The sequence below is a fragment of the Pelobates fuscus genome, chromosome 1 (assembly GCF_036172605.1).
Source record: "Pelobates fuscus isolate aPelFus1 chromosome 1, aPelFus1.pri, whole genome shotgun sequence".
Taxonomy (NCBI): domain Eukaryota; kingdom Metazoa; phylum Chordata; class Amphibia; order Anura; family Pelobatidae; genus Pelobates; species Pelobates fuscus.
In genome coordinates, this window is record NC_086317.1 from 309635845 (window position 1) to 309648212 (window position 12368).

Genomic DNA, 12368 nt, shown 5'->3' on the forward strand with positions numbered 1-12368 from the left:
TGATTGCAGCCTGAGAGGGAGAGGTCCATCTCAAGCTGCAGTTTCTCACACAGAGATTGGCAGAGCCCAGCACCGAGCCTGCTGCAAGCGGCGGGCAAGCAGGGAGACCTCACATGGAACTTTCAGACCATGGGGGTTTAACTGACAGAGAGGGGTCAGGCTTGGGGGTGGGTGGGAGGGGAAGAGGGTGCCAGTATTTTTGTTTTAAGTTTATCACAGAAAGTTACCTGTGGGTCCCATTTTTGTTATTCTGGAAGCTGAGGGCAGACTCAGAAATATTGCGGCTGAGCAATATCTCTCAGCCGCAGTATTTAAAAGGCTATGAGCAGCACTTACTTTAAGTGCTGCTTATAGGTCTTCTGTCAGTCTGGGGCCACTAACAGTTCCCCCAGGTATCGATAGCTGGGGCTCCTTTGGTGCCAGCGAGGAGTTTGCCTGTACTGGCACCTTTGCTGCAAGATGGTCTATGCCGTCACTGGACAATGCACTGGCAGAGAAAGACCTGGCAGTTTATATGCAAATACTACCCTCTCTTGTTAGTAATATTTAATAGGACCAACTAAATGTCGACTATAAATAGTTGTGAGAACAGAATAACCCAGAATTTTCAAGTGTACATTTTATTTTACGTTCACATCAGGCAAATGGACAAACTAGTTTAGGTGACTTTCAGCTAAGCAGGCAGAACACTTTGATAGTTATAAAAAGTGTAAGACTTGAGGTTAATTTTACTAGCCTTTCTTTTCTACACTGCTTCAGTTATATTTACTTATTGTCCTCAGCTTTTAAGTTAATCTTTAGCTATGAAAAGGCCTCCAAATTGTCTACCATCAGATCTATGTATAAGGGGTTTTCTGCCATCATAAGATTGTTTTGAAATATCTAACAGTCAACACCAAACTGCAATACTCCCCAAAGCAATTCACGTTATTTACAAAAGTTTTATATAATAAATTATCAAGATTAAAATGATTTACAGATAATATTAATATTCTGGTTACAACACTGATCGAAAGCAATACAGTATTTTATGAAACTATTAGAGGACAATTTGCTTACACAGAAAAAGCACTTATCATGGACATTTAAAACCATGCTGACTTTAAAAAAAAAAAAAATATATAGTAAACTCTCACTCATTGATTTATATTGTTATGTCATGATACATTTTATTCAGACAGCTGCTGGCTGCATTTAGTATATATGCTCATGTTTAGTGATGTGGCGAACATAAAATTTTCCGTTCACGAACGGCGAACGCGAACTTCCGCAAATGTTCGCGAACGGGCGAACCGCCATAGACTTCAATAGGCAGGTGAATTTTAAAACCCACAGGGACTCTTTCTGGCCACAATAGTGATGGAAAAGTTGTTTCAAGGGGACTAACACCTGAACTGTGGCATGCCGGAGGGGGATCCATGGCAAAACTCCCATGGAAAATTACATAGTTGATGCAGAGTCTGGTTTTAATCCATAAAGGGCATAAATCACCTAACATTCCTAAATTGTTTGGAATAACGTGCTTTAAAACATCAGGTATGATGTTGTATCGATCAGGTAGTGTTAGGGTTACGTCCGCTTCACAGTGACAGACCAAACTCCCCGTTCAACGCAACGCAAACAACCGCAAACAGTCCATTTGTACAACCGCAAACTCCCCATTTGCACAAGGTTGGATTCCAAGCTAGCCATGTCCCGTTCCTTGTCCTCACTGATGTCATTGAAGGTCTCTTCCTCCACCCAGCCACCTACAACACCAAGGGTCTCCGAAAGGTGACAACAAGCCCCCTGTATTTTTTTTTTAAAATGTACACTACTGTTACACCAGATATGAGTTGCACTGGTGTGACACTGTGCCCTGGCAGGCCCGGAAACGCACACGTGTGAAGGAAACTGACTGCTATTATATTACAGTCAAAACTGTTTTTTGTGTTTTAAATGCAAGCTATTGTGACACCAGATATGAGTGGTGGCACTGGGCAAGTGGGCACAGTATACGCTGTGAGCCTGACACACACGCTGGCAGGCAGGCAACTGCAATTAGATTACACAGGAAAAAAAAAGCAGACTGATGTTCTAGCCCTAAAAAGGGCTTTTTGGGGTGCTGTCCTTATAGCAGAGATCAGATTTCCCTATTAAATCAGCAGCAGCTACACTGTCCCTCCTCTCACTAAGAATGCAGCTTCCGGGGGGGCGGGGCCTAGCTGTCATGGAGGAAAGATGCACTTTGTGTGAGCTCCCTCAATATCAATGTTGCTCCTACCTGACCGACCCGACATGCTTAATAGCGGTCAGCAACTCAACATAGTCTTACTTACCTCCGCGTGGCAAGTGTGGCCTGGTGCTCACCGGGAGGGAGAGGCGGCCGATCTCCCGATCCTGTGATGCCCAGGAGCAGCTACTTCCCGGCAGGAGCTCCAAAAGCCCCCCCTCGGACCGGTGGGGGTTATCCCGGTCCACCCCTGAGAGGCTGTCTGGAGCTAATGGATGCACAGAGCACAGCCGCCCAGGCTGACATACTCATCTGCGACTCTCCCAATATGGTGGCAGCCGCGTCTCCTCCTGGTACCAGCAAAGCATGGCAGGATATTGAGTCTAAGCTGGACAGACTCTTTAATCAATTTTGGAAGCAAATAACAAGCTGGAAGCCCCAACAAGCTCCACCACAGCCCCAACAAGCTCCACCACAGCTAAGCGAAGCAGTCCCCATTAAAATCCACCAACGCAAAAGGCGTCGAAGACGGGACCGGAGGCACAAACAGAAATGCAGAGCCTGCCCCACGTCAAGCACTCGCCTCCACCTTAAGCCACCACAGTCCCGCATCGGACGTGAAGCACCACCGAGACAGATCCGACCACCCGACAAAACAAGTTTCCACGACCTCAAGCCGCAAACCCGGCACTCAGCCAGAGACTTGCCTTTGTTGTTCCAGGTATCAGGGACTCCCAGGGTCTGCACCTGGCGCCCAGAAGGGATTGGATGAGCACAAGCAATAAACAGCAGCCTGCAAAGCATGTCCTTCTATAGCCGATCCTCCACACCATGCCTTTGATCACATGAACTGCTCTCTGCACATTGACTAATTGTAAAGTAGCAAGCGTTTAAACATGTCATTATTTCACCTCCTAAAGAGTTTATTGTCGTAGTTACTTACATGCCTTTACCTTAACCGTTCATGTATTATGTTATTCACTAGTCTTATCTCATGGGGCGACTCACACTTGATTTATAACTAGTGGTGGAGCTGCTGATATAAATACACAGTTGATAACATGCAAGCTACACCCTAAACATGACAGCCATCTTTCACAACATTGTACTGCTTTATACTCATACCCTCAGTGCAACTAGCCATGATATACGCACGTTCAGCCTAGCATGCTCAAATATAGCACACTTCTGTCTAAAAAATAAAAAATACAAAAAAATAATACAAAAAAAAAAGAATGCAGCTTCAGAATTAATCTAAATTGTATGCTGTCTAGGAGGTGGGAGGGTCTGGGAGGGAGGGTCTGCTGCTGATTGGCTGGAATGTGCCTGCTGACTGTGAGGTACAGGGTCAAAGTTTACTCAATGAAGACGAATAGGGGCGAACCGAACATCGCATATGTTCGCCATCCGTGGCGAACGCGAACAAGCTATGTTCGCCAGGAACTATTCGCCAGCGAACCGTTCGGGACATCACTACTCATGTTATGTTAGTGTATTATTTCTACTGTTACTTATATGTGAGCCATATTGACTCCCATGTGTATTTTATTATATTAAACTAAGTTAACCCTTGCAATGGCAAGTGTTTTTTGTTTAACTAGTTGTCTGCAAATATTCTATAATACATTCACTCACTTGCAAAAACATGTAAATTAAATGTTGTGAATATGCATTTACCAAACAAAATTTGGTGCTTAGTGAATAACTCTCAATACTATTTGAATTATTTGTGAACTTAACACTATGTATATATGATGTAAATGCTTTTTCACACTGGAAACACAATTATTTTTTTTCTAATTGCATCCAGATAATTCTGTGTTTCTTTCTATACCGATTAAGAAAATATTGAAAATTTGAATGACTCACAGTCATCTTAAAATAATTTTCAAGTTCGATATGCACTCATAAAGTGGATATTAAAACCTTTTATATTTTCTATCATATTTTCTAATTGGCTTGTAGATTGCTTGAAGATGGTACAGCTGGAAAGACTGCATCTTTTCTTTGCACAGTTCAGATGGTACAATTGTGATATAGTTCTAGAGTTATGTATGTGCTGGAGAAATGCTTAAGAGATGTCCCTCTTACATCTTTTAATTCTTCAATTCACATTAAATTAATTTTCCGTTAAAAATACATTTATTATAACAAATGAACTGACCCTACATGCAACTGTGCAAATTAGATGATTAAATAAATCTGTATTAGTTTTACCCTAGTTACCATGCTTTTTTCAAAATTGAATTACAAATCTTTCATTGATGAATAACTGGAATTACATGCCACATTCACGGTTAAGCTTATTTAATGATAAAACTTTCAGAATCCACATGTCGTTACTAGAAACGAATTAATTGAGAAAAGATAGAAAAAAAAATCAATGAAATACCAACAGAATTTGCAAGAACAGTTTTCTTTACTTGACGTGGTCAATCTCAATGGCTTACAAACTATCCTGAAGGAATACAACTTTTCCCAGCATTTTAAATTAAATGGCTCATTAATACACTGTACGAAGCAACACAATAGAGTTCAGGTCCCCTTAGCTATGAAACGCTGCGCAAAACAACTTGATGCTTAGTTAATCTCTACACAATTAGCTGCTTTTGCTAATCATTCATGATACTTTTTAACTATGCAAAGTGGGATTCAAAGATTTTATTTTGCTAATCATCTCAGTTTGATCAGGAGAGATGCTAATCATCTGTAGACATTTGTAATGACCCTTGAACAAAACTGAGTAAAACTGAATCAAAGCCTTGACAAGGGAAAGAGAGCGGAAACAGAAGCACTAATTATGGTCTTGTGAAGTACACTTTCTCTTTTGCACCATTTGTAAGAGAATTGCATACTTGTTCAAGGACACTTGTTCAGTGTAACTTTTATGGATTTGACCAAGAAGGAAAAAAAAATGATGCCTTCTATTTATTGGTGTAAATTAACATATTTGACGTGTAAAGATCTTGCTGATGGACCTATTTGTGCATAGGAACAGGGAGAAATAAATTAGGTAAGCTTTGACCACTAAATTTAGGAACTTGAAGAAGAAAATCTTTAGAAAGTTGGTTATCCATTTCTACGCACCAATTAGTTCTTTTTATATCTACTATCAAGATAATAGTTTGTAATTTAATGAACCACCTAACAGTGACAAAGAAATATATTCAGTAGATGATTAACGTAAGAAGCAAGCAGATCCATCAACTGCTATGAAATGCTAGCTGCTTACTTTCCCACATCTTTCCCAATACTATGTTCATTAATTCCCACCTGTTACAGAGTATTTATTTTAGCAAGCGGTCTAACTTTCAAGACTTTATCAGGCAGCATTACTTTAATTCTCCAGAATCAGCTAAAAGAACAAAGGTAAATCTGCTTTTGATTTGTATCCGTGTGCTTTTAAGTATGCTTTGGGTATATTATGTTCCTTCCCTGACTTGTATATTCAAATAGGCAGATGCAAACATCTGTGTAGAGCACAGTTCGTAAAAGTGCAGTCTTTACAGTATGTATTGATAATGTTCTAAAATATTTTTTTTTGTTTTTTAATGGAATCAACTTTTGTGAAATAATTAATCATCTGAAAAAGTAATATGAGAGTTAATACAAAATAAAGATTAGCTAAGTTTAAGTTTCATACATGGCAAGGATAATTATTCCAAAAAAGAATAATTATCTTAAAGTAAGGTTGCAATCTTCAAGTTAAGGATCATGTAGTCCTCTAGCTTTCAAGTTAATTTCCATAACATTTTAGAGCAAGAACAGAGAGAATGTGGGCATCTTAAAATTCTATGAGTATGGGAGAACTTTAAGTGTAAGTAAACTAGAAGATTATATAATTTAAACCTGTTTAATGTAAGTATTTAATATGAACACCCGTTGTTGTTGTTTTTTTTTTTTTCAAAGAATTCAAAATAAATTGTAAGATATTATTTTCCTAATTGACTTAAGTTTGCAATTAGTTTTTTGTTTGTTTATTTACTGTTCGCTTGTGTACATAATATAGGCAACATTTTATATTTTATTTGCTCTGTGTAGGAATTTTACTGTTCTAGTGTTTTTATTTGTGTAGACATATCTGTTAAGCTTTCATTATTTAGTATACTTATATGTTTCTGAGATAATGTATTTAGAATTTTAATTACTCACTTTTGTGTTTATATAATTGTGTTCTATATTTTGTAAATTAATTAAATATATACACATAAGATATATAAAATAACAAATTATGACAACTATTAAGTTAGAAACATAGAAACATAGAATGTGACGGCAGATAAGAACCATTCGACCCATCTAATATGTGTATTACATATTAACATTTCTACCTAATTATTGACTTTTTGTTTTGTTTGGTTTTCACCTGAACCCATAAATAGGTATGTAATTTTTTTTTTTTAATCACTTAGATTATAGTGTAATTAATCAATAATGGAGACCAGGAATCATATCCAAAGAAAATAAATTATTTAAACTGACACATACAAAAGTTAAATTGTTGTTTTGCAGATACGTTATTTCTGCTAAAACCTAACTATATAATGCACTGCTCCATATATATTTAAGACAAGGCACACTTCAATATAAGAATAGAGACAAATCCTAGATAGAAAGCAAGTTAATTACAAAAATAAAATCACAAATTTTAATTTAGGGTGTTAGGTAGACTTTAACATTTAAGGGCACATTTTGAGAGTGCAGAAAAATAAGACTTTTTGGGAGGGTTCAGCTACAGAAAAAAAATGCTGCCCTTAGGGACATTATTAAGAAATCTAGCTATATCGATCTATCAGTAATAAATTCTGAATTACTCAGAATTATATTCTTGTTTCTATCTTAACAGCAACATCAATAATATACACACATTTTTTTTTTAGTAATGTCTAACACTTTTGTAACCACTAAATTAAATAATAAGACAACATGGTTATATTGTAACACACATTTTCATAGTTTTAAACATGAACAAATAATTTTACTTGTTGTATGCGCTTTTTTCAGTTTGAATATGTATTATACATTCATACCAATACATTACTATGTACCACAATATTTCTATATTTTTCTCCATCATTTTCATCAGACCCTTTAATAACATAGTTAATAAGTTATATGATTTCATCACCAGTTGTGGATATGTTTAAATATTTTATAAACAAAAAAAGTCTACATTCCAATAAAGCATGTGTATGTTTGATAAAATATATTAATTTGCTAGCCTCTGGCAGATTGAATACAATTTCTGTTATTTTAATCGTGTGTATTTTCTTTTTATTTCATGATAAGATAGCAGTGATATACTGTATTATTACACTAATAAATACCGTATAAAATATAATTTGCAATGAAAATACAGTTTGTTTTAATATTATACTATAATGATATGATATGTCAGGTTATATTTTTTAAATATTGATGGATCTATGCACCAACAGACTGTGTACTCAACTTATAAAATATAGGACAAAATAGCACATGGAGGGCTGAATTCTATATTAAGAGGTAAAGTTAAGTCTGGTGACGGAATAGCAGTTCTCTTATAGACAACTATAGGAAAACTGATATTCAGTTACCTGAGATATGCTGTCAATTCAACCCTAAAATGTTTTTTCACTGCAAATCAGTTCTGAAATCGGTTCTTAAATCATGAGAACATGTAGTTTGGTGAATAAACACCAACAATATTTCAGACTCATTCAGCACGATTCAAAAAGATGACCAGCATGCTATTTTATCCCATCAGGGACCATTTCAGTAAGATGTTTGGCCAATAGATATAACAGTAAAATATAGAAATACACCTATTTTAGCACGAATGAAACTAGCTACAAAAAGGTACATTTTTAATACCAGCTCCTATGAATATTTTGTTCCCCCCCATAGTATTTCAGCTATGTTTTTATAAAGAAATATTATAACAAATAAATCTGTAAAAAATATAAAATGCCCAAACTTTAAATCACCCATAATAAGAATTGATTTTGAAGGTGAGCTGATGACAGGTGAGATATGCAGTTATGGCTTAAATATTTTAGTTCGTACTTATCTCCATTTGAGCTGTGCCTGTATGTTTTTTCTTTAGGTATTTTATCATAAACTTTGAAGGTCCAGCAAACCTCAGTGGCCCTTATTCACTAAAGCAAGAATTTTGTAGACTTTGCAGCGGAATTCAAATTCTAGGTTAAATTATTTAATAAAACGTGGATTTTCATCTAGATCAACTATTCTATCTTTCTATAATTTCACATTCCCTAATCTATTCCCTGACCATTCTCGTTTAAGTAAATAACCCTGCTGGGATTTCATGAAGAGACCCCAATATGATCTTGATGAAAAAGAGAAATCCTACAAAGGTTTGCGACGGCCAATTGTTAATGTTGCTATGTTAAACAGACAGTTCTGTTTGTTGAACTATTATCTTGGGCAATTTATTATGCATAAAGTATCTTACTGGCACTTTAGGGATATGCTATACTTTGGAATACGAACTCAGTAATGATTCAATTGAATCATTACAACAAAAGATTGTATATATTCATAAACATTAAGGATCTTACAAGGTTCTTCTATAATATTCTGTTTGCACAATATTATATTATAATATATACAGTATTATGTTATATTGTTGTACTATTTAGAAAATGAACTGCACTTTGAAGAAAGACACATTTCAAGAAAGAAAATGAAGCATATTTTTTTTTTGAGAAATGATTCCTGCATTTAATATTAATATGTTATAGGAAGATAAATAAAAAAAACTGTTTTGTGTAAATATATAACAAGGCCATTATCAGCTGCCATAAACCGTTCAAATTTGCATTACTAATAACAATCTGTAGCATCCAATTTATATGTAGCATACATGGGTCTATTTACTAAATGAAAAATGTGCTTTTGCAATTGGTGAGTGTATTCAGCCCAATTCTACTATATCCGTTTGTTAGGTTCCTCTCTGGATAACTGTATTCCTATCATTTTAATGCTAACTTAATTGAGTTGAATGGATCCCTGCTATTTTGAAATTGATCTCTGCAGTAACATTAATTTAGAAATATCTGCAATAGAATTCCAACCAAAATCTGTAGCTGAATGGCAAATTAATTTCCCTGCTCCATTTACAAAATAAATAAATAAGAAAATCTGCTGATATAAGAGTATGGATTGGAGGGGATTTAAATTTGGGGGATTTTTAGAAGGTTAACAGACATTAGTGATAGGTAGGATGACTAAGTGATATGGTAGCTTAACGTTATAGGTGTTGTTTCCTTGGTCTGTACCACAAACAAGTGGAATATAAGAATGAAGAGAATTTAGTTGCAGTTCAGTTTCTGCTTTACTGTTCGTGAATAGCTGGATCATCCAAGTTATATGGATATCTGGCATATTTGAAGAATCCAGATTTGCCTTTTATGACTAGCTGAATAGATTAAAATAATCAAATTGTGTCATACAAACAGCATTCATCTGCTGTTGTTACTGTTCAGAGGTTTTTGAATAGACCCACAGGGTGATTTTTTATCACATATTTGATGCAATTTATCAGTTTCAACAAAATTACTCCTTACTTTCTCATGCCCTGTTTGCCTTATTACTTTGATCATTTTGCTTTTCAAAATATATTCTTACCCTTTCCTCCATATAATCTTATCCTTGTTGGCACAAAGAATGAAACCTTTACCTAAGTACATTTAATTCATTTTCTCATATTTTGTTATCTGTTTCATGTGGCTCACATTTATACTTGACTTGTTCCCCCCCCCCCCCCCCCTTAAATATATCATGACTTAACACAGTTATATAGTCTTCTAGGTTGAAGAGCCTTGTGTCTGTCAAGTTTAACATTTAAAAAAAATTATGCTGAGCCACAGTTATGCCAGCTTGGTCAACAACTCAGTGAGAAGCCTCTGATTGGTTATTTCCCTGTGAAGATACTGAAATTCTCTTACTGGAAAAAAGGGGAGTTCATAAGATCTGCAGCCGTTGCAAGCACTTTATTTTTAGATATAACCCCAATGAATACATGCATGAAATATTAATTCATGCATTCTTTGGTGTATCTACTAAACTGTGATCTTCTTTGTTTTTGTTTTTCCATTTGGGCAGCTCAGTGTTCCTTTCACTCTGTTACAGGAGGAACTGGACTGTGAGCCAGAGGAATTACAACAAGAGAGTCTGAAAAAGAAAGACTGCAGTCAGCTATTTTCTTTTCCTAGTGTGCTCTCTTCTTCTGCATCTTCACCACCTTGTCTAAGTCCACCACTATCTGCTTTTGAATCATCTCATTGAATGGAGACATTTGGAGCTTCATTTCCTGCCAATGTCACAATTAGATCACCTAGTTTTATTATTAACACCAACTCCTCTATTTGCATTAGCATTTGTCAACCAAGTGCTAGTACAGAGGCCAGTGTTGTGACAGCTTCTAATAACACCGATGGTAGAACACTCACATCTACAGAAGCCTCAATGTGAGGGGTTAAGGCTAATGTACTGCACCAAAGCAAAGCTTGGAATCACTTTGAGTGTCTCCAAGAAGGGCTATTTGTATCTGATTCTGCATAACCACCTATCACCAGCAGTACCTCCTGCACTCCTACCACCTTTAGGAATAGCTTTGGTGATGTTGAGGACAATGCCGGTAGCCAAAAGGCTACAGTGCATCCCACACTACCTATGACAGCTTGTCAGCACATGTGGAACTCTAGTTTAGACATACTGGAAAAAAATTTGGAATAGCAGAGGGCACTTTATAGTCTGACTTCCGACATTAGCATTGAGTACCCACTGGGTATGAGGATTAGCCAACAATTGAGAAGCTAATGTCAGTTTTTTAACCATTTTGGAAGGTGGCAGAAAATGTGAGCCACAGTAATGCCATCTTGGTCAACCTCCTAATAAATAAGATGGATGCTTTCTTTGAAAACAATGATATTGTTGGTGGGACACTCCAGACCAAAGTAGCAGCAGTAATCAAGAAGCTGAAAGATGTATTTAAAGTTTGTCTAAGTGAACAAGTGGTCCTGAGCTGATGCTAGCTTCCCTGTATGATCCTATGATTAACAGGAATGTGGCACTCTGATCCAATGCCCTAGCATGCAGGATCCATGAATTGCAGTACTAGAGATGCACGTTGGCTGAGGGAGACTTGAACCTAATATGTCAGCAGCAGTTTAACCACAACAAAGCAGAATCCTCATTCTGAAAAGAAGTATTTTCTCAGTTTCATGGGAGTATGTAAAGAAGCAAGCAGCAAAAAACAAATGGTCTAAAATCATCATTGCTTACCTGTATGAACCTGCTTTGCCTCCTACTGCTGGCCCTCTTATAAAAAATATTCTAAAATTTGGCAGTAAATAAAAGTAATTTTTTAAAAAAATGTCAGATTAAATTGCAGCTGCTTCCCTTTTTAAAATACCTTTCATTGTAGTGGCTGAGTCTGTTTGTGTGACTATGCCTACTACCTCTGCTGATAAAATCGCAATTTAAAAAAAAGGGAGTAGCAGAAGTCAATTTGAAAATGTAAATATATATATATATGTGAGATTCTTCTTCAAGAACGCATTTTGCTGTTTAGGCAGCTATCTCAACCAGAACTGTATAATTGTCACATGGAAGAATTACACCTAGAGATAGTTCTATGTGGTTCTTCATATGGTGAGCACTTCTTCTATCATTCTATAGTGGTATGCAATTTTTGTATGTATCAGTTTTGGAGCACACCTAGTAAGGAATAGGAGGAATAAGTAGTGTGCATCTTATAGATACACATACCTGCAAGATTTGAGCTGATCCATTAGAGGCTCTGTTTCATGTGAGTGTGCTGATTGTATCACCCTATGCTACTCACTGTATAACTGCAGTATTACACTGTATATTTCTTCTTTTGTTTTTTGTTGATCATATTCTATAAGTTTAACTTCAAATTGTCTAATGGGGTGAGTTGACAATTATTGTTCCACTTCTATATAGGTGATGGTTTCTTCCATTATCATGCATTATTGGTCTGTGTGGTGTATAGTGATGTCACGAACATAACATTTTTGGTTCGCGAACGGTGAACGCGAACTTCCGCAAACGTTCGCGAACCGGCGAACCGGGCGAACCGCTATAGACTTCAATGGGCAGGCGATTTTTAAAACCCACAGGGACTCTT